At 50.4% G+C, this 23,418-nt stretch overlaps 1 protein-coding gene across 4 annotated transcripts in view; it reads left to right on the top strand.

Annotated features, from left to right (window-relative positions):
* The window catches only part of DLGAP4 (DLG associated protein 4), a 331,900-nt gene that overhangs the window by 65,896 nt on the left and 242,586 nt on the right, over positions 1–23,418 (top strand). Inside the window, exon 1 of one of the 4 annotated variants that reach the window (XM_075072306.1) lies at positions 106–244. The exons of the other annotated variants lie outside the window; for them this stretch is intronic. The gene's annotated coding sequence lies outside the window, so the exon portion shown is untranslated. Of the gene's footprint in view, positions 1–105; positions 245–23,418 lie in introns of those variants that run through there. 4 annotated transcript variants of the gene reach the window in all.

Consider the following 23,418-nt stretch of genomic DNA (forward strand, 5'->3'; position numbering starts at 1 on the left):
GTGGAGAAGATGTCGGGAATGTGATGGGGGCAGAGAGGGCCCTGGGGTGATGGGTGCTGGGTTCGCTTTATGATCCTTCTCACTTGTGTTTTCCATCCTCTCCAGCTCGAGGAGAGCAGCTGGCCCTGTTGTGGCAGTCAGTGCCTCGCTCGCCCCCCTCCACCCACACTGAGGACCCCACGCGGTGACCATGTGGACATGCAGAACCTGCAGGCTGTGAACGAGAGTGGGACTCTTGTATGAGGTAGGCACCCTCTGTGATTGATGCCTGGGATTCCTGTCAGTTGTGGGCACAGCATGCACGGCCAGCTGGGAGTGTGATCCCCAGCACAGCAGCACAAACTGAAGCAGACACACGGTGCCACTGACCCAGGTGTTCCCAGCACCTGGATGGGTTCTCTTCAGGGAAGAGGGTTAAAGTGATTGCTGGTTATTCTGCCTTCCTCCACAACTGGAAAGGAACCAAATGCAACCCCCTCGCCCCTATGCCATCCTCCTGCTGTCTCTCGTTCTTAGCGTAGCAAGGAATGGTGAGGGACTGAGCTGGAGCACAACCCAACCAGCACCCTCAGGGCATTGCCTAGGAAACCGGCAGGCAAAAGCACTGGGTTAAAATGCCAGGAGATGCCAACTGAAGTGCTGCTCTGAAGGCAATGGACCTATATAAACAGTTGCTGCACTGGTGGTGGAGGTGGATCAGGAAAAGAGGAGTAGTAGGTCAAAGAGGATAGAGCAGATGTCATTGCTGTATCCGGGGGCTAGACCTACTTGTGAAGGGATCTGCTGAGGGATGTGTGAAGCCAGGAAGGCTGCAGTAATCCTGCATGTTGGGGCCTGTCTCTGCTCCGCACGCAGTGGCTAGGCTGTCCGCACCAGGACAGCCCCCAGCAGGGTATATGGCTTGGCTGCATGAACAAGATGGCTTGCTGGCCATGGTGGGATGAGGCCTAGAGTGCTGCACCACGAAAGATGTGATGAGTGAGAGGCGGCTGTGCTGGTGCAGGGCTCTGTGTTCCTGGTGGCTGTGCCCGGGGGGGTGGCCATCTGTTTCCTGGTGGAGCAGAGCACAGGGAGCAGCAGGATCTGTGCTCAGCATGTGGTAACATGGTGGAAGCCAGGGGCCCAGGGTTCAAATTCTGAACCTTTGCACACACTGTTGGTTGGTTACCAAGGTCCCTGCCTTCCCGCCCCATGAATACCCATGGCCTGCCAAGGGGCTGTGTGAAATCCCAGCCAGGCCATCTCTTCCCCGAGGGGAGGAGCAGGATGCGCTGCCTTCTCTATATGCATAGACTGCTTTCTGCTAGACAGGAGGGTTCAGGGGTCCTGAGAACTCTGCCCCTCCCATGTTGCTAAATGGGGTGAAGCACCTGGTGATTTGGAGAAGGGTCCTGGTAGGGAGTGGTTATGAACCATTGTAGTGCCACCATCCACCAGCAGAGTTGCACCCTCAGATTACCAAACAGAGACGTGCGTGTTAGACCCGTATCTGGGGAACTGCGATGGCATCTGGGTGTGGGAGACAGTTGGTCACAACATCCTCCAGTGGGTTATTATGAAAGGCCCTATGAGCCTGTCTTTCTAATGTTGCAGCCCACTCAGCCTTGTTGCTTGCATTTTCCTTCATTTCCCAAGGATCAGTGCAATCACTCTTATAATGTGGAACAAAGCCTGGGGAACTGTATGAGGAAGCCCAGTAAAAACATATTATGTCTTGGAGCCTATGAGATCCATACAGAGGCACAGTGTTACATGATGGGATCAAAAGGCTTTAGAGAGCTCGATAAGGAACATGCATTAGTCGTGCTTCTCCAAGGGCTAGCGAAGAAAATAAAGGGGAGGAAAAATTACATCTATAAAACAGACTCAAAGCCCCCAAATTAACCACCTAACATGTGGCAAAACCAGCTCCAGCCAGCCCCAAGTATTCCAAAAATCGTGATTGCCTCAAAAATCATGAGATCTTTTTTAAAATATATGGTGGTTTTTTTTGTTTGCCTATATGGTTGCTGTGCCTTCAGGGTGGACGTGAATCACATTTTCAGGTTTTTCTCTGCAAACATGTGGGCTAGAAACTTACTCTGTTTAATAAAAGCTGAGATTCTCATCTCTGGGGGCTTGGGTTTTAAGATGAGCAGTAAAAATGGCAAGACTTGTGATAAAATCGCGAGAGTTGGCAGCACTGAACAAGACTCTGCCTTGTATGCAGGTGAGATGCCCAATTACTTCATCCCAAAAAGCAGAGAACACTTTAGATCTGCATCCTTGACAGCAAATTGCTTTTTCAGCAGTTATAACCTCTCATCACATTTTCCTGAGCTCTCTCTGCAGGAGAATCTGTGGCATTTTGGACAGAATTACTTTTTTTTTTTTTGCCCACCGCCTGTGCCAGTAAAAGGACTTATTTGTAGTCCCACAGTGTCTTTAAAATGATTAACAGAGTGGGAGTGTGTGTGTGTGTCTTTTAGCGTAGTGTTAATGTATTGGATGATTCTTTTCTCTTTTTTTGCCTGCGAACTGTGACATTGAATGTGCGGGAAGGTCCTTCAGAAAGATTTTTGTTGTTGGGTCCCAAAGAACAGAGTTTTGGGTGTCTGTGACTAAGGAACTGGGCCTAAGCACTATCACAAACCTCACCATCTTCCACTCCGAGATCCAGGCCTGCTTCTTGGACCTGTGATGTAAATCCAGAGTGATGTGGACCGCGACCCCAAGACATCCTGCCAAACCAGTCCTCCATTGGGGAGAGGACGCGAAAGAATGAACCACCTGCAACTGATATGCTTGAAGACGCTCAGGTGGGGTGGTGTTGAGGGTGGAGAAGAACTTATGTAGAATAGAATAGTAACCGTCTAACTGTGCCATCCGCAACAGAATGGATGAGACCAAATTCAGAGTTTAACCAGAAAAATTCATAAACTCTTGTCTGTCCCCAAGTCTTGTTTGAGCCTGCTTCCTGTTTGATACTGTGTGGTCCCTGATGGTGCTGTGCAGCATTTGTCATGCTTTCCATAGGTCAGGAGCAAAAGCTGTCTCTCTTCAGTTGAAAATGACTTTTATTTTAAACAAAGGGAAATCCACAAGAAAGAACAAAAGTCAAGTCTCCATAACAGAGAACACAATGTGCTGCTCTCCTTTTGGAACAGGCTGCAAGAGCAGTGAGAAAGCAGTGGCTGTCCCTACAGGCAGGGCAGAGAAATGTAAACCACAATGCATGTGTGGGGGACACTGCTGACTGCTGCATCTGGAACAAGGGGATGGGGGGGAATGTTACCTGGGAATATCCATTAGCTGACTGGGAGACTGCAGGGTAGTTCATGGGTGTTTATCTCTCAGACCCATGCTCAAGCCCCTGTACTGAGGACAGAGGTGAGGAGAAGAAAATATGAGGGGGTAGGGTTTTGTGGGGGCGAACAACCAGATTTTCCTCCCAGGGTTTTTAGTTCTACCCAATGGCTTGGAATTAACTGGTACCTTCTGGTACCTTTTAGGATGGGAACAAAATGCAGGTACCGTGGGACAGGGAGGCTCTTCGCAAGCTACCCTAGTTACCAACCTCAGCATGCAGCGTAATGGTTGGAGAGTGGAGAGCACAGGCCCTGCAGGGGGCTGGGGTAACTCGCAGCAAAGCCTCTGCTTGCAGGTAGTCTCCGTCTTCTCCCTCTCCCCCCTGTAATCACACACACATCTCCTCCCCTTAATTGCAGTTGCTTGATTTGTCTCTGGCTTTTTTTTTTATTATTTAGTTGACACATATTTGGTTCAAAGCATTTAATTATCCTCTTGGGACGTGTTTCATTTATTCATTAACGCAGAAATTGGAGCTGTCGTTTTCACTTTATTTGACTATATTTTTCCCCTTTTAAAAAAACTTCAGCAAATAAATCTGTTTGACCAGCCCTTCCCCTCTCCCCCCCACTCCCTCAGCTTCCCTGAGTCCTCATCTGTCTGGCTGCCTTCACACCCCTCAGATGGGGTGGGGTGGCTTTTTTTTTTTGGCAGGCAAAGGCCCTTGCAAATTGGAAGGTGAATCATGTCACTGGTTCACGCCAAGCCCCCAGGCCACTGACTGGAGAGCCGCGAGCTGCATGGAAACTGGGAGCCAGGTGCCAAATGTCCTGGCATGAGGCTCTCAGCCTTGCAAGAGAGCCAGAGCTGCCCACTGGCTCTTGCGGACAAAACCAGCACGTAGGATGCTGCCTCCCCTTCATCCTGCAATGCCACATGCCAGCAGTAGCAAAGGGAAGGAGGTGGAATAAAGCCACATTCCTGGTCACCTTCTGTTCTTGAGTGACTCACTGGACAGCTGCGAGCAGCAGAGGGAAGCAAAGGGGAAGCAGGTGGGGGGACAGGGAAACTAAGAGAGCAGGACACTCACGGGGCTTGATCTTTTCCCCCAATTCTAAGCTGCCACCCAACCTGCGACTCTGCCACCTTCCCCCCACCTCTGATCTGCACCTCATTGACTTCAGGGGAGCTGCTCCATGTGTGAGAGGAGGACTAGTGGAGCAGGGCGGACAGAAGACCTTCCTCCCCTGCAGTAACCAGCCAGCACCCTGCCCCTTCCCAGGGTGCCTGACCCTAGAGAGAGGCTCGTGCTGCAGAGCTAGGGATTAGGAGCAGAACTGGTCCAGAGATCCCCAGGCCTGCTCCTGAAAGCGGCTCCCTGGAGATTGATGGCTCTCTCTGCAGCGGCTGCTGATTAGCAAAGGCTCTCCCCAGAGCTGCGTGCATTCCTGCTAACATCGTCAATCCTACTAGTGTGCTGGCGGAGAAGAAAACAAAAAGACCCAGCCTGTAGGGTGCACCAAACAGAGCCGGGCAAACGAATGGAATTGATGTGGGATCACGGCTTTGTGGTCAGCTCCAGGAAATAGATCCCATTTCTGGCTACCCCTCCCTTTCGTCTCACAAGTAGGCGCCACAGGGAAAGAATTGTCTCCTGGGACTTTATGTGACTATTACATTGTGGGGCTTAAAAGATTAGCAAAGGGGCAAACCTGAGCTCCTAAGTGCCTGCACACTGGTTCTATGGTTCCTGTGAACGGCAGGAGGTGAGGGAGGGAAGATGCGATGGAGTGGTCTGTTTTGGGCTTTCCTGGCCTTAGACCTTCATGCTATATGTACAGATACATACAGGCGTCTTTCTCTTCTTCCAAGCACTGGGTTTGATTCTCCATTACAGCAAGGCTCTGATACTGCTCTGGCAGCCTAAAGGGGCCTTGAAATGGGCAGAAATGCCCTCCTAAGAGTAACCCCTGGACGGCCAGCCCTGCTGTCAGCCCAAGCATAAGGGATGGATTAGAGATATTTAATACGCTGAACTGTAGCTCTCCTCAGAGCACAGAGAGGGCCGGGTGAAGTAACGTGTGTGTGTGTGTGTGTATATGTGTGTGTGTGTGTGTGTGTATATATATATATATATATTTCAGCAGGAGCCAGGACAGCCCTTGTGCAGCCCCAGATAATAGCGCATGCACGGAGGGCTTAAAGCCACCTCCACTTGCCTGCTCCATCCGCAGTCATAGGAACACAATGACGGAGGCTCATTGTCAGTGGGAAATTGGCAGCCTCCCTTAGGTGCTCTCCCCGTAGCGTTCCCTTGGTCACAGCACAAGCTCTCCCTTTAGCAGCTCAGCTCCATGTGTGGTGAAGTGATGGCACAGGTAGCCGGAAGGAGGGCTAGGTGCTGAGAAGGGGCTCCCTGATTGCCAGCACCCCCTGTGCTGGTAGGTGCTTGGGAGTCCCTGATCTGTGGCTGGGCAGCGGGCGGGCTGCCGTGTGGGACACAGTTTTGGGGTGAGCCCTAATGTGGCTGTACAGGAAGGAAGTGGGGGATAAAACTTGTTCTGCTCCCCAGTTACATCTGTGCAGATGGCTCCAGAAGGGGTGGGGGAGGAGTTGGGCACCTGACAGTCACCCCCACCAAGGAAACGGGCAGAGCTAGGGTTGCCAAATTTCTAATCGCACAAAATAGAACAGCCCTGCCCTGCCCCTTCCCTGAGGCCCCACCCCCACTCACTCCATCCTCCCTCCCTCTGTCTCTCACTTCCCCCTACTCTCACTCACTCACCGGGCTGGGGTAGAAATGCAGGAGGGGGGTGAGGGCTCTGGCTGGGGGTGCAGGCTCTGAGGTGGGGCCAGGGATGAGGGGCTTGGGGTTCAGGAGAAGGCTCTGGGCTCGGGAGGGGGTTGGGGTGTGCCTTAGCCCCAGGCCCCCACTGTGCCACCAACTGGACTTTTAATTTTCTGGTCGGCTGTGCCAACCAGAGTCACCAGGATCCCTTATCAGTGGGGCATTCTGGTAAAAAAACAGATGCCTGGCAACTCTACGCAAAGCAAGGGCTGGTGTTACCCCTCCCCCCATGCACCAGCCAGCACACATCTCCTGGCATAAGTGGGGAGCAAGCTGCGTCCTAATTAGGGAAGATACAACTAACTGCACCTGGAGCAGGGCTGGCTCAGGGCTCTGCCGCTCCTCCTGCTTGGCCAGAGTCTGCAGCCAGGCTCTTGGGCCTGGATCCTCAGGGGTATTTTGGTGGCTGATTCCTATTGATGTCAGTGGGAGGTAAGCACCTAACTATGACAGGTTTCAGAGTAGCAGCCGTGTTAGTTACTTCAAAAGTTTTTTTTTTCCCATACTTAATTGGCCTCTCAGAGTTGGTAAGACAACTTCCACCTTTTTATGCTCTCTGTATGTGTATATATATCTCCTCAATATATGTTCCATTCCATGCATCCGAAGAAGTGGGCTATAGCCCACGAAAGCTTATGCTCAGATAAATTTGTTAGTCTCTAAGGTGCCACAAGTGCACCTAACTCTGCTCAGGCTCAGGGCCTCCTCACTCAGACACTAGGCCGAGTGAGTGTCAATCATGCACTCGCTGAGTTAATAATGAAGGGGAGAAGAGAGAGACAGAGGCTAAGAGGGCGATGAGAGATCTGTTCGGTTAGGTCAGGAATGAGGAGGAGAGGTGAGGCAGGGAGCTCCTGCAGAGGAGGAGAAGGCTTTTATGCTATAAGAGATGAGGTGTTTGCAGAGGGATAGAGGAGCAGCCAGAGCTAGGTAATGGAGCGAGAGGCAGGGGCCATAATGAGCTCTTGGTCCCGTTTCCTCTCCTCGGTGTTTCTACTGTGGGGTTCCTGCAAGTTTCTCCAGAGAGAAAAGGCTTTGTAGCCATGTCTGGCATCATGCTACAACAGCTCCAGGTCTCTCTTCCCTGAGCGAGGGTAGCCAGTCACACCAAATCTGGGGTGAAGGGCCAGACAGATAATGATAGTGTATACGTACCAGACATCTTTCATTGGAGGGGCTGAAAACATGTTACAAATGTAGGTAGATTGTATCAGTCCTCTGGGGAAACTGAGGCCCCGTTCAGGACTGGCACCAGGGTTTCTCAAGCCCTAGGCGCATGGCCATTTTGCCGCCCCCCGCGCTGATCCCGCGGCTCCGGTGGACCTGCCGCAGTCATTCCTGTGGAGGATCCGTTGGTCCGTGGCTCCAGTAGAGCTTCCGCAGGCATGCCTGCGGGAGGTCCACCGGAGCCGCAGGAGCAGCCGACCATCCGCAGGCATGACTGCGGCAGCTCCACCGGAGCCGCGGACCAACGGACCCTCTGCAGGCACGAATGAGACAGGTCAACCAGAGCTGCCTGCCACCCCCCCCCCAATAATCCTGGCGCCCTAGGCGATTGCCTAGGCTGCCTAAATGGTAGCGCCGGCCCTGGCCCCGTTAGATGCCCGCACATCACACCAAACTAAATGTTTAAGGAACTTGCCCAAGGTGTCACACTGAGCGAGCCTTGATTAAAACCCAGGTGTCCTGCCACCAAGCCAGACCACTCTGCTGCCCCTTGCCAAATTCACCAGAATGAAAGCCCCAGACTGGTTTTCTGTGTGATGCAGTGGGATTTGAATGAGCCCATGGGAAAAGCTGCTGCATTAGCCTGGTGTCTCATTGCATTTCCTGCATCCAGTTGAAACGAGAACCTCGTGTTGTGCCCTGAGAGACTTTGAGCTTTTAATGAACACCCTGGAGCAATCCACGTGTGCCATGGGCTGGGGAAGAGTGTGTTGTCAGCCACGGTGTGGCCCTACAAGCATCCTGCTGCTGCAGAGCTGGGTGGGATGGGCATGGGTGGGGGAGAGGGGCACACATTAGTGCTTGTGGTCTGACTAGCCCCTGTTGCCAATAGCAGCATGCACACTGGGGATAGGAAGCCTCTCCGAATCCTCCTCCGCTGGAGCCATGGAGAGCTGGTGGCAGCAGTAATGGAACCCTCTTCCTAGCATCCCCTTGAGTGCTAGGTTGGATTTCTGCTGGGGTGGGGCCCTACCCCCTCTTCCATCCCTCATGCTAACATGGCAGATTTGAGCCTAAGACTCAGTATTTTAGGGCTAGGAACTTTATTAGCTGCATCAGCTAGGCTGGAGGCTGTGCAGAGCTGATTCAGTAATGTGCCCGGGCTGCTTCGGGGGCTGCCCGCAGAGAGGTGGTTCCAAAGCCGTGGTGTGAAATCAGGAAGGGAGTCCTAGGACTGAGGCAGAGACAACCACTGGCCACCCAGCCACAAAGCACCAGCCCTTGCACCCCAGTGGACTACCCACGCAGCATCCTGCTCACACGTAAGGGGATGCGAGCAAGGCCAAGTGGATGGACGTGTCTGACTCCTTGGCCCTTTAATCCTTGTCCAGACCAAGCCTCCTACAAGGATAATGATGCAGTAGGTTAGTGTGCTGGCCAATAACATGCTGGCTTGTTGGATGGAGTGAAGCCTATGGTTAAACACCATCACCACACTGAAGAGAGGGTTGGGGGGATTTCCCTTCCTCTGCTGCAGTCAGCCCCTCTCTGCTGAAGGGCTAATACATGGAGCTCATCAAAATTCTGCTGAGCACAGATCTGTATTACTGTAGTGCTTAGCAGCTCATCATGGACCAGGACCCCATTGCGCTAGGTGCTGTACAAACACAAACCCTGCCCCAAAGAGCTAACAGCCTAAGTATGATTGGGTTGGTGCTACCAGTGGACCCATCTATAAGAGTCTTCATTCCCATTCCCATTCTGTTTCAATGGGAAAGTGAAAGCCTGGAACTCCTTAATCTTTCCCTGCAGCACTTGCACAGGCCAAGGGGAACTATTCTGGGTATGTCTACAGTAGCGCTGGAAGGTGTCCAGTGCAGCTCAAGAAGACACACCTGTGCTAGCTCTGATTGAGCAGCGCAGCCGCAGTGGCAGGAGGGGCTAGTACCCGTGTACGTACCTAGGGTCTTGGATGGGATTGTCCTCGAGCTGGCTAGTCCCTCCCATCCCATAGCTGCACTGCTATTTTTAGCATGCTAGCTTAATCAGAGCTGGTGCAGGAATGTCCTCCCAGCTGGAGTTTACACCTGCCAGCTCTAGTGTAGATGTATCTGTGATGTTACACCCCATATTCTTTATGGTATAACTAAGAAATACTTTATGCAAGATGAGTCTTGTAAGATATCGTTGGAAAGGTTATAATTTACTGAATGTATTTATCCAATTTGTATGCATGTATCATTTTGGTATCTGAAGCTGGGAATATTGACCATGTCTCTAGATTTCAAATGTGCTACGTTGGATGAAGCAGACAATGTTAGTGGCTTATTGAAGACAATGCACACAAGCATAAGGATTACCCCAGAAACTGTGTGCAACGGAAACCTCTCAGAGATAGCTTGACACAATGGGAACTGTTTGACTCAGGTCACAGCAAAAAAAGCTTTCCAGCAAGCTGAGGAAAGATATAAAAGAGGGACAGTGACAACATGAGGGGGCCTCACTCTCCCTACAGCACCTGAAAACATTGGAGGAACAAAGACTGAACTGTGAGAAGCGATGGTCCCAGGCTAAGATCTTCAGCCTGTGTATGAATACTTGAGAAAGCCAAGGCCACCTGTGCCTTAAGAATCTGCCAGCCTGTTTATCTTTCAGGGTGAGACTTTGGTAATTTGTATCTTACCTATCTAGTGTGTCAAGCTTAGTTTGTGTGTTTTGTTTCATTTGTTTAGTAATCTGCTTTGTTCTGCTTGCTATCCCTCGAACCACTTAACATCTGCTTTTTGTAGTTAATGACTTTTGTTTTGTTTTGTTTATAATATAACCCAGTTTCTGTAATTTCTAATGGGGGAGGGGGTGCATGCCTCCTCCCTCAGTGTGGAGGAATGTAGATTTCATAATATATCTTTGGGTCTGCACTGCAAGGGAGGTGGACGTCGGTGCGCTGGAGCAGTCCCTTCTGTTGAGTCTTCCCAGAGCTGATCGGCAGCTGGGTGTGACCTTGCCTGTGTGTGTGTTAGAGAAGGCTTTAATAGCCTGGCTTAGCAAGACAGGTTAAAGGGGGCCCATGCTAGCAGAACAGGTAGACTCAGTGATATCTCAGCACATTAGGTGGCATCCCAAGGGGTCCATAGTGGGAGATGCAAAGAATGGCATTGGCCTTTCCCTTGGTGATGATGGACCAAATTCCGCCCTCACTTGTGGTGTAAATGCAACCCAGGAACTGCAGGGCGCTCAGCGCTTCTGAAAACTAGGCCATGTATTTAGGTGTCTAGATAAGGATGTAGGAGCCTAACTTTGGGGCTGAAAACCTCAGCACACATTCTCTCTGGCTCATGGAAATGGCTGCTGGATCTTTAGGGCTATGGATGCTCAGAGCCTCAGTTTTACCTCCCTTGAAAAAGATAGCAAAACCAAAGAGTGCTAAATTGAGGCCTAGTTACTCTCTGTCTCCTGCAGATCCTAACACTGCCACAGTCCCATGCTGCACTTTGCTTCTGCCCAGGCAGTTTAGGACTGCAACTGGAACTGCTGCCCTGTTGAGATAAATGTTTCTGTGGCTGCATAATGGTGATGTTCTCTCTCTTTCTCATTCTGTGAGAAACCTCTCACTAAAATTAACTGAAAAGAGAAAGGGGAACGGCAATCATCAAGCAATAGAAATCCCATCCATCTCATTACTTTTCCTGCACCCCCTGTGTCCGTGGCATGGAATTGCCCAGGGACACATTCTCGGTAGTTGAATCCAGAGGTAAATATGGAGAGGCTCCCCTGCCCTGCAATAGGAGTGGAGAGAAAGAAGAGGCTCGTTTGCTGTGTTTGCAAAGATTTGCAGAGGTACCTTAGCATTGCCAGAGGAGAAAATAGCTGACCAGTTTGGGGACTAAGCTTTTGTAACCAAATGAAACAAAGCAGGCTGATTTAAGATCCTAAATCACTGAAAAGATCCAGTTGAGGACTCAGATGTTATTAGTGTCCTTTGGGATGGGGATTTGATTTGGGATTTTTCCATGTAGATGTGTGCCATTTCTGGTAGGTGCGTGCTCCATTAATGTTGATGTTGGAACATTTTTTCCACTGGAAAACACCACATAATCAAAAATAAAAAGTTCAGCAGAAATGTGTCAATTTCAACTAATTTTCCATAGGATTTTCTGCCAGCTTGCCCATCTGGTGGGGTGCCACCGAGCCAAGCTTCCTGGGTCCCAGGCATCTGCTGCCTGGGCTCTCTGACTCCTGAGAAACAGGTTACAGACATCCTGTGGGTCGGGGAGCCCTGAAGACCCAGCTCTCAAACTCCTGGCTCCTGAGTAGCTCTTCAAGTGGGCTACCGCGGAGCCAGAGCTCCTGGCTCTCAGTCAGCCTGTCTGGTGAAATTTCATTATGACATTTTCAAAACAAAACATGTCAGTGTTTTGCAGTGAAGCGTTTTGGATTCCCCTACTGCAGGACATTTTGAAAGGTCTCTGTTTTGTTCTGAAACGGAACTTTTGTTTTTAATTTCAGAATGTCCTGCGGAAGGGAATTTCCGAGGTTCAGTCAGCTGTAGTCTGTCTGTGTTGACAGGCTGCTAGGGGCTTTGGGCTGAGGTAGAGGGGAAGCCCCTGCCCTGGAGAGCTGATGTTCACATAAACCGTGTATGAACGCAAGAGGGGGGAATGTGTAATGGAAGTAGAGTGGCTGAGTGGGGAAGTTTTTAGCACTGACCCAATGACTGCATCAGTTTGGGATATTTCCTTGTTAAAGGAGTAAAGATTTGCAGCGTGGTTCTCCTCTCAGACCTGGGGAAGTCAGGAGTAATTGTTCTGATGACAGTGGAGTTGCACTTCATCTGATTCACCTTACAAGTTCACAGAGTAATTGATATCAGGGCCCTGCTATGCAAAGACATGGCATCAGGGACAGTCCTGAACACCTTACGATTTAAACAGACAAGACCACCAAAGGGTAGGAGGGAAAGCAGAGGTCTGGATAGGGAATGTGACTGGCCCAAGAGACTTGTTGCCCTGTTTCAAACTGATCAGCTGGAACCTGCTGAAAAGATCCAGTTGGAATTTCCACTAGGGATAGCTTGCCATGGTCACATCACAGCTTCTATTTCATGAACCCTACAAATCTCCTTGCTCCAGTTGTATCTTGTGGCAGGGAATCACACAGGTTAATTTCGCATTGCAAAAATAAGTATTTCCTTTTATCAGTTTTAAAGAGTTTTTTTTTTTTTTACAGAACACTGTATTAATCTGTGGAACTCATTCCCACAAGAAATCACAGAGACTTGGCACTTACTAGGATTCCGAGAAGGACTGGGTGTGACAATGGACAATGAGAACATCTATGGTTGTATTACGTAGGATTAAAACATAGACTATAAACCCTCAGGCATCACAGCATAAGCTAACCGCTAAAGGAGAAGGGATAGCTATGGCAATTGTGCTCTAGTTGGTTCATTATGAGGAGTTTTTTTGCACCTTCTGCTGAAGTGTCTGGTGCTGTATATACCCTGTTGGAGGCAGGGTAGTGGAGTAAAGCAGCTGGTGTGATTGTGTGTGGCAATTCCATTGTTCCTTGTGGAGAAAATGAATAAGGAAAAGTTCTTATATTATGGGAACAAGTAAATAACTAGGGGCCCTGTAGTGGGGCAGACTGTCCCACTCCCTGTGAAAGCGGGCTGTGACAGGCCAGGGCGCCTGCGCAGACGGGGAGCCAATCAGGAACCAGTTTGGAGACAGCCAATCAGGGCCAGGCTCAGATGTATATAAAGGCTGCCCAGAGCAGGAACAGTCAGTCTATCCCAGGCCTTTGACAGGGGAAGGTCAGTCTCCAAGGAAGGAGACTAGCACCGCGAACAGCGCAGTGCTGGCCAGGCTCGGAGTGGCTAGGGAGCTTGAGCCTGTAACCTGCCAGGCTGCAGGCCCTGAAAGGAAGGGCCTAGCGGGTGCAAGGGGCCGTAGGGGAGGCGGCCCAAGAAAGCAGACGGGGAGAGAAGGAGGACAGCGAGGCTACTGCCAGAGGGTCCCTGGGCCAGGACCCAGAGAAGAGGGCAGGCCTGTGTCCCCTGCTTCACTCCTTGCAGTACACCCAGCCATTGGCTGTAGGGAGCAGCCATTAGACTACGCCAGATCCCTGAGAAGAGGGATTGGACTCAGAGGGTGGTTGGACACGGTGGTTGGAGTGTAGAACTGCTGATCACTGACCCCCGGAAGGGGGTCCAGATGGACTAAGGGACACTGCTGTAGGGCAGTGGCCTTGAAGAGGACACCGCTGAGCAGGGAGCAACGCAGGTCCAGAGACAGCAACGGAGGGCAGAACGACAGATGGAACACCACCAGGAGGGGGCGCTTCCCTGGACAGAGCTAATTCCCAGAGTCACCAGCAGGAGGTGCCAGCTGGTGAGTCCAGGAGCGGTGCCAGGGTATCTGACGCCCTCGGCAGACAGCCATTTCGCCGCCCCCCGCGGGTCCGGTGGACCTACCGCAGTCATTTTGGTGGGTGGTCCGCTGCTGGAAAGGCTCCGGTGGAGCTGCCACAGTCATTTCGGCAGACAGTCCACTGCTGGAAAGGCTCCGGTGGAACTGCCGCAGTCATTTCGGCGGACGGTCCGCTGGTCTAAAGGTTCCGGTGGACCTGCCGCAGGCATGACTGCGGTAGGTCCACCGGAGCCTTTAGACCAGCGCACCGTCCGCCGAAATGACTGTGGCAGCTCCACCGGAGCCTTTCCAGCAGCGGACCGCCTGCCGAAATGACTGCGGTAGGTCCCCCAGACCCGCGTGCCGCCCCGCCCCGGTAAAATAGCGCCCCCCAAAATTCTGGCGCCCTAGGCCATTGCCTAGGTTGCCTAAATGGTAGCGCTGGCCCTGGGTGAGTCCCAACCTGTTACAGGCCCCCAAATTAGTTTAATGGGCAGCAGGTTTAAAACAAATAAAAGGAAGTTTTTTTTCACACAAAGCACAGTCAACCTGTGGAACTCCTTGCCTGAGGAGGTTGTGAAGGCTAGGACTATAACAGGGTTTAAAAGAGAACTAGATAAATTCATGGAGGTTAAGTCCATTAATGGCTATTAGCCAGGATGGGTAAGGAATGGTGTCCCTAGCCTCTGCTTGTCAGAGGGTGGAGATGGATGGCAGGAGAGAGATCACTTGATCATTATCTGTTAAGTTCACTCCGTCTGGGGCACCTGGCATTGGTCACTGTCGACAGACAGGATACTGGGCTGGATAGACTTTTGATCTGACCCAGTATGGCCTTTCTTATGGGAGTTTGCCTGAGTAGAGGCTTAGTGAAAATTAAGTAAGGGCTCAGGAGTATAGAAACTTCATTGCCCTACACTGCTCAGTCCCAAAGCAATATTAATATTCTTCCTAGATGCAATGACCAGTGTTGAATGCAACACTCCCAACAGCATCTTATATCGGGATCCAACACTAGAGAACATTTTCTTTCCTGTATAGAAGTCTAACACCCAGGCAAAGCTTTCCCAGCCTGATGGATGGGGATACTGATAGTTGTCTGGCTACGCTGTGTGATAAATAACAGTCTAGACAGATGGAGGGATTTGGATTGCATATAAAAAATTTGATGGATGGATTTTTTTCCTAATGAGATGGGCAGAATAGATTCTGATAAGTGGAAGTGATGGCTGAGGTTGAAATGATGGTGTGGGCTGGATAGGGAGGCAGATTTGCATGGCTAGATTTCATAGGAAGGATGAGCTGGATGGATAGATTAGATAAGGTAAAATAGATTCTCCAAACCCCTCAAGCCCGAGTCCTGCTTTTGTTTAGAGCATCTAAGGAAACAGGTGCATTAAATCCAGGACTAGCCCATCACTTCCACCTTCTGACTGACAGTGAAGAATGTGCCATTAACAGAAAGCTGGAGAAAGCACTGGCCTTTCAATCACTACATTTGTTTTCTACACCAGGAACACGGTGTCCTCTGCTGGCAGAGACCCAAGTGCAGTCCTGCCATGTATAACTCAGCACAGGTGGCCTGGTGTAGTTGGTTCCTGTTGAAAGAGAGAGAATAAAAACCAGGGCTGGATTTACCTTGGAGCCATATTGCTCAGTCTTCTCCAGTGAAGAGCATTCTCTTGCTGCATTTTGCAGCAGTATCCATTTCATGCTTGCCTTCAGATCGTACTCTCTTTTGATAACTCTATTTCACCTTGAGCTCCCATTAGCACAAACAGGCCCATCCTGAGACAACCAAATCTAATGAAAAGCCTGGCCAGAAAGTCTCTCCTGCTCACTGCATAGCCAATGTATATCCTGTGGCTAGGAGGAGTTACAGAGAATGTTGGCCCACTTCTGTGTCCCAGTTTTATTTGTCTCGATCAGGATGGAATTCGGGAAGGATGACTTCTTCGGGGGCAGCCCCCTACATGCCAGATGTTAATCCAAACTGGGTCTCCATATATAAACCACCTTGAACTTTCAGTACGGAACTGGATCCAGATTTCAGGTTTTGGCCCATCTTTAGTCACCGTGGGGCAGAAATTTTCAAAGGGCTCAGCACCCATAGTTGGGACTCAGCTCCCCCTTAGACACAAAACAAGCTGTTCAGAGTTGGTCAGTATGTTGGGTGCAGCTCAGCTTCTGAGCTCTTAGAAAAATCTGGCCCTGGTTGTCGGTACTGAAGGTTTGACAGTCTTGCTCTGGGCTGTTTGGAAAATCTAGCCCTGCCTGTTTGCTGGTTTCAAATACTTTAGAGCAGTGGATGTACTGCCCGTCACTTCCAGCATCTCCCATTGGCCTGGGATGGCAAACCGTGGCCACTGGGAGCTGCGATTGACCGAACCTGCGGACGCAGCAGGTAAACAAACTGGCCCGGCCCGCCAGGGGCTTTCCCTGCACGAGCGGTGGAACAACTTTAGGAACCACTGCTTTAGAGGCTCTCCAAGTGCATCACAGACATTATTTATCTGTGAACACATCTATTGACTACAGTGTCTGTATTTATGTAACCATCACGGTTTTGCTTTCTGTGTCAGGGTAGGCAAACCCCGCACCAGTTAGGAAGGGGTTAAAGAGCAGTCCTGGGTTCTGTTATCCCCGCCCACTACACCTGTGCTGAGTGTTGGATTTAGAAGAGAAAAGCCCAGCAGGTGAGGACTGGCAGGGGAGGAGAGCAGACAGGCTATTCCTGTGTGGGGCAGACCACAGATGTAGGAGGAGCATGGCCGGCTGGAGCCCTAGGGAGGAGAGTAGGCTGAGCCCAGATGATTAACTGAGAAGAACCACAGAGCCAGTTGCTAAGACAGGCTATTGTATCTGGGCCCTGTCTGCTAGGAAGCAGATGAAGACTGAGCCTGGCTGGACTGAGGAATCTTTTGTTTGTACATTTATTGGATTTGGGCTCAGGGACTCCATTACCCCAAAAGAGGCTGAACGCATTAAAGTGGCTCAGATCATTGTGGGCAAACTGAAGCAGAGCTTCTGCCTTGCCATGCCCAGCTACGAGGGCGTGTGCTGGGATGGCAATTCTGTGATAGCCCTGCCCCTTACCACGATTTCAGCTGGAGGTGGCTGCCGTTATGTGTTCAGTACAGATGTAGCGCATTGCAATGAGACGCACGCACGCTGTGCTCTCTCTTGCAGAGACTTTATTTCTGTTGTTTCCCCATTAGCTAAAATAGACATCATTCGGACTGGAAGTGCCTGGGTGTAGCAAAACATACACCTGCATTCCCTGCACAGTAAAGAGGTGTATCCTCGTTTTGTCGGTTGGGAAACTGAAACACAGGAAGGTGAAGTGAGTTCTCCAAGGTGTCTCAGTGAAGAAGTGGCAGAGAATTGAGAACAAAACCCAATAATCCAGACTCCAGTTCCCTACTTCAGTCCCTGGAGCACACACAGGTCCCAGTCCTCTGGATGGGCCTTGACTATGTAGATCCAGTTGTAGAATTGGAGTCTTACTCTAAAGGGACCAGATCCTGCCACCCTCACTCACAATGAGAAGCACCTGGCTCTGCAAGTTCTCCCATCAATTTTGAGCATTGGGCAGGATTGAGCCCAGTAACAGGGAGATGGTGATATAGATGCACTGCATTTCTGTGGTATTTAACCCCTTCTCTCCCTCACCTCCAGCCATGCTTTGCCCATACCTGTTAGAGGAACTTCCACTGCCCGTAGTGGATCATGATACCATTGACTTTCCCACTTGGTTCCCACCATTTCTGGGATCATTTACTTCATGGTTGAAGAGTCAGTGAGGCTGGACCTAAAGTGTCACTGTCCCTCATGCCTTCTCCTCTCCCCTGTAATATTCGAGTAACCTGTGATGAATAGAGTTCCTAGCCCCAGCCTGTTCATCGTGATGGATCTGGAGCCTTCTCTTGCTGGATGTGTGGGAGGAGGAGGAGAGAAGCTGAAGGCAATATTTCTGTAACCCTCTCCCATCCTCACTCTTACTATGCTACCTGGAGTTCTGTTTTCTCCTCTCTTTTGCAGAGCACTGTGGTATAGCGCTATCAGATCAAATACTGTACAAAGGGATTCACAGCACAGAGAAAAGCAGCCCACGTGCTCAGGAGTGGCTGGTGGGAGGAGAGAGGAGCCGCAGCACAGCTGCTCTGCTTGGCACCCTCTCACCAGACCTGCTGGAAAAAGACTCTGAGTTTGCTGTGGTTTTAGCATGTTCACCTTCTGTTCCCCTTGGGGCTGCCTGGGCCAGCAGGACCCGGACCCACTGCAGCATGCCGCGGGTCAGTTACCAAGACCGAATGCAGTGTAAGCCAGGCAGGTGGGTGGATGTATCTGACTCCTTGCACCCTTTATGTACATTTGAAGAGGCAGTGTTGCCTAGTGGCTAAAGGACTGGCACTTGAAAGGCCTGGGTTCTATTCCCAGTTCTGCCACTGGCTGCTGAGTCCCATCACTGCTCTGTACCTCAGTTTCCCTGTCTATAAATGAGAATACTTTTTGAGAACTATGGGTAAAAAGCAATATATAAAAGTTAGGTGGTATTATTGTATTATATTCCTGTGGACCACAGCCTCCTAGAAGATTGATAGCACAATGGTTAGCAATTGGAGCAATAAAACGCTGGACTGGATGGATAGGAGCCACTGATTAAAACTCCATCACTGCATTGAAGGGAGTCTCCGAGGCAAAAAAAAAAAAAAAATAGCTAGAAGAAAGGACAGGAGTCCTGTAGAGAGAAACTGGCTTGGGAGGGAGATTGGGGCTAACATCTGCCTTTGGTTATTTATTGCTTAAGTTAGAAACAAAGATGAACCCCAGGATGGGGATGAGTGTATGGGCGTGCGGCGGGTATGAGTCCCAACATATAAAACTTCACAAAGTGTGTTTCATCCTGATGTATATACAGGATTCCCTTCACCCAGCACTGAAATGCAGCTGTGTCTGGGTGCACAGTGTACCGCAACTCACCAGTCATTGAGCAGGGAAAATGAAAAATGGTTCCTCTAGTTGAAAATATAGGGGGAAATTAGCTGGTCTTAAATCCCAAGCTGGTATTTGGCCAAGACCCCCAGAACTAAAAGCCCTACTCTTGTAGTGAGTGCATGGGATTCTAATGGCTGGAAGTAGGCAGGCCTCCGGTTCCTCAACGCCACGCTACCACTCTGGTTCGGTTCTGAGTTCTATGGGAATGCACCACCTGCTGGCCCCTCAGGATCACATAGGCAGCTGGGGAGGATTGTTGAATATAGATCCAGCATCTCCACAGATTCCACATGCTTGTCTTCGTTTGTCCCTTGTGGGTTTTTTTGTACATTTCACTGCAGAATTCGCAGACGATAATGCAAATGAGTGAAGCTAGCCTTCACAGCAGTCCTTCAAGCCCATTCCCAGGGCCCCCTGTCCTCCAGTCCTCGCTGGGAGGCTAGAGATGTGGTCTATAGCCAAGAGATGACCTGGATGCTCTGGCTAAGTATTCACAAGTCTGTGGTCTCATCTGTGGCAGGGCTGAAAAGATTTAACCTTCCTTGTGAGTAAGCCTCTCTCAGTGAGGCTCAAGTGGAGGACAGTCAGCCATTTCCTAGCTTGTGACTCCAGGACAGGTTGCACCTTCAAGCATCCAACTGGAAGGACTCATAGGGCATCTCTCTGTTGCTGGGAGGCAGGAGGCTGCCCAGCCAGCTGAAAGGAGCCCCTAGCATAGAGATCAGGCTATAAGTGGGCTTTGCTGCTGAACAAGGCTAGTCCTTGGCCTGTTAGAACCCTGCAGTGCATGATCAACTAGATGTGCTGCCCAGAACAGAGTGATGAACAGAGAGGATCTAGCCCGGTGTTTTCCCACCCAAACCAAACTGTTTTCCCTTAAGCAGACACTCAAGGTGTGAGGCAGCAGGGTCCAGTGGTTAGGACTGGGAGTCAGGAGCCCTGACTCTGTCACTGGCTTGCTGGGTGACCATGGGCAAGTCATTTTGCCTCCCTGTACTTCAGTTTCCCTGTCTGTAAAATTGGGGGCTGGGGGAATGATCCACTCTTTCCTTTGCTGAGCTCTGGGAGATCTGTGGCTGGGAAACACTGCAGTGAGCAGTACTTGTACATTCCGTGGGCTTGGTCCTGGCAGGCAGACCACAGGTCCTGATGGAATAGCCCAGTATTCTGCGAGCAGCCCTGACCTAGAGTGATGAGGGAGTGCGGGGAGGAATGTAGGGATAACAGATGTTGCTCAGAAAATCCCCAAGTTGATGTATTCCAAAGGGGTGGCACATTTACTCTTCAGAAATATTTTATATTTAGCCTCCCCTTCCCACCCCCAGCATAAGTCCTCTCTGCCAGGGATGGCCCAGCAATATCCACAGAGAGGGCAACACCCCAGAGGCAGTGAAATCACCCCAACCCTCCCAATGGTTTGGAGGCAGAAACTGAACCAGGAGCTCCCAAGAATGATCCCTCCAGCCTTTTTGCTGGGGCTGTGGTGAGGAGCTCCCCTGCAGCAATGTGAAGAGTCAGTGATTGCTGTGAATCTGCAGCTGTGTGGTAGGTAGAGCCATTCCCAGCTGTGCTTTCCCAGCCCAGAGAAACCAGGCTCAACTGCTGTGTGTGTGGCGGGAGAAGGCGGGAATTGGCCTTCCATTGCCTTTTGCATGGCTGCCTACTGCCTGAATCCCTGCTATAAGAGACAGAAACAGAGGGAGCACTTCTGATCCCATCTTCCAAGCCATGGAGACCCAGGAGGAGCCATGTGGGTCCTTGTGTCTCTTGAGAAACTAGCATCGACACCTGCAAGAACCACCATGGGTAGTTGGGCTGCTTGTGATGGCCAACCTGTGGAACTCCTTACCAGAGGACGTTGGGAAGGCCAAGACTATAATAGGGTTCAAAAAAGAACTAGATAAGCTCCTGAAGGATAGGTCCCTCAATCGAGTCCCGAGTCTCTGTTTGCCAGAAGCTGGGAATGGGTGATGGGATGGATCACTTGATGACTACCTGTTCTGTTGATTCCCTCTGGGGCATCAGTCATTGGTCACTGTTGGAAGACAGGATACTGGGCTAGATGGGCCTTTGGTCTGATGCAATATGGCTGTTTTTAACAGCAAAAGTCACTGTGTTAAGTGAGTACATGCTGAAACACCTGAGTCTTGTTACTTCTAACAACTAAGTAATAAATGTGCTTTTAATAACCCACTCTTTCATAACTGGCAGATTGCATATCAACTAAGTAAACTTAGGAAGTAAAGTCTGCCATCGAATGGTGGATAAGATGGTTAGCGGAAGCCATTTATGATGGCAGCTGATATTTCACATGCGACATTTCAGCCGTGAAGATTGCAGAGCACTTTACAAGCTATTATAAAATTATATACAGAGGGAGAAACACATCTCTTGGGATCACCTTCTCCATCAAATAACAGCAATGTCACATGATCTGGCTGGGGCCATGGAGAACACTGTTGTATCCAGTTGAAATTTCAGGGCGAATCAGCGATGCAGGATGTTGTTACTGAAACACAGTCCAGCCAGGACACTGGGTTAATAGTCACTTGAAAAATGCCAGGAGATCTTCAATGGACACAAATGGTTAGATGATGAATGATTGTGGAATGAGAATTTATGGAACCCCCAGCGGCACCACACCTCCTCACACCCAGCTACGGCACGGGGTTCGCACGGGCTCAGAGAAAAGTGTGCTGCACATCGGTTCCTGCAGCATGGCATTGAAGTTGAGCGATCCCCAAACGGGGGGGTAGGTTTGCTCAAATACAAGGTCTGCTCCAATTTATGGCAGCCTCCCCACAGCACCTCTGGGTTGCTCTGCCTTCTGATATCCCTGTAGCACTGAGCAGTCCTGCACATCCTCTCCTACCCTACAGCATGATCCCTGTGCCAGAGGTCATGTACATGAGCCCTATGCTGCTCCTGCGCTGGGCACTGGGGGAATTCTCATCCAGCCTACAGCAGCCCCTATATATCTTTGGAGTGATGTGTAGGGGAAGGGGTCCAGTGTGCTTTATAGTACAAGGCACCATTCTATTCGATTCTTATGGCCTAAAACCAGTTTAATTTAAATCATCTCAGATGAAGAAGTTATCCCAGCCAGTAAGTGGGGGAATCACTCGACCACTGCAACCCTCTCAGAACTGGAGCCACCTGGGAGGTGGCTGGATAGATGTATTTTTGCACATGCAGTAATCTGCTAATATAAAAGTCTCAGCACCAGCATCACCACTCAGGAACACTGTGGGCTGGGACATGTTGGGGAAGATTTTTAGCTCCATAGAAGAAATTTGGCAGCTTGGGACAGATATAATCATCCTCCTCCCATATGCTTGATTCTATTTTAAAGGAAATTGTACCCATCTTCTTCCGACCAGCGCAGTGACATTTCCAAAGGAAGCTTAAATACACTCCCAAGTAGAGTTAGAAATAAATTTGGCATCAGCTGCTGAAACTTCAGCTTGGGCACAGTACAGGTGATTTTTTGTGTAATGATCATATGAATGTCTTGCAGTTGACGAGCACCTTTCACACCAAAGGCTCCCAAACACTGCACATACAAGGCTGGCTTCTCCAGTTGCTCTAACGCAGCTGCCTCTAGGGTAGAATGCAGCACTCAAGTGGCATGTTCGGCAGCACTCCACATGAGCAAGTGAAGAATGCCCTCTCTGGCTGACACTGCAGGGCTAATGTGGATAGCGAGGATGTAATGACCTAAGTCAGGATATGGCTGGGACTCCAGGAACAACAGCCTTCCTTGCGACAATCAGTTGTGATAAAAAGACAGCAACATCTGCAGCACGGCACCCCCTGGCAACCTGCTGGGGCATTGGGCCAGTATGGCTTCAGCAGAAAGAGCGCCTCTTACAGAGTCACAAGAACCGCTTTTCCCATCACCCTGGCTCTGGCTTGGATGGCTCCCATCCAAACGCTGAGCCAGTCCAAGCCTGAGACCCCAAGCAGACCCAGACTGGTGGGAATATGATTGCAAGTCTTTACGCACCACATTTTCAAAGTCTCTACTTTGCTTACCAGACTGGTTGCCAGCTTGTGTCTGAGGCCCTGAGCTGACTCCTACTGAGACCAAAGGCCCTGTCAGTTAATGGGGCTTGGATCTGGGCTCCCACCTGGGTGTTTACCTTTCCTGATCCTCCCACTCCGTTCCTTGCTGTCCCCATCCTCCAGGTCTCACTACCAGCTTCAGGCTGATTTAAACCAGTGTGTGGCACTGAGATGGAAGAAGAAGACAGGCACAAACTCTGCCACCTCTGCCTACGATATGATCATACATGTTTCATGGGAAGAGCTGGAACGGTCTCTTCTTTCTCAGGCACTAAACCCACCGCCTCCCCTTCTCCGCCAAACCCCTCCTCAAAGCATGCTGCTGCCAATCAGCCTTTCCAACAGCGGCACCTTCAAGATTCCTGTCCCTCCCAGCCCCATATCAGCACCCCAGAGCCTAAACAGGCTACATCCTGCAGTCCCCTGGGCTCTCAGCTGTATGGTGAGCAGTCCAGGAGCAGATTACAGATGAAGGGCAGAGGGCTGGATACACTGGTGCCTTATGCATTCCAGAGGTGTGTTTGGGGACTGATCCCAAACCCATTGAAGTCTATGGAAAAACTCTCATTGACCAGCAGGCTTTGGATCAGGCTCCTGATATGTACCACTCCCCTAGAAGAGGAACGTGGCCCACCTTGCTCCATA

Source organism: Chelonoidis abingdonii, chromosome 14 (genome assembly GCF_003597395.2).
Source record: "Chelonoidis abingdonii isolate Lonesome George chromosome 14, CheloAbing_2.0, whole genome shotgun sequence".
NCBI classification, from domain to species: Eukaryota; Metazoa; Chordata; order Testudines; family Testudinidae; genus Chelonoidis; species Chelonoidis abingdonii.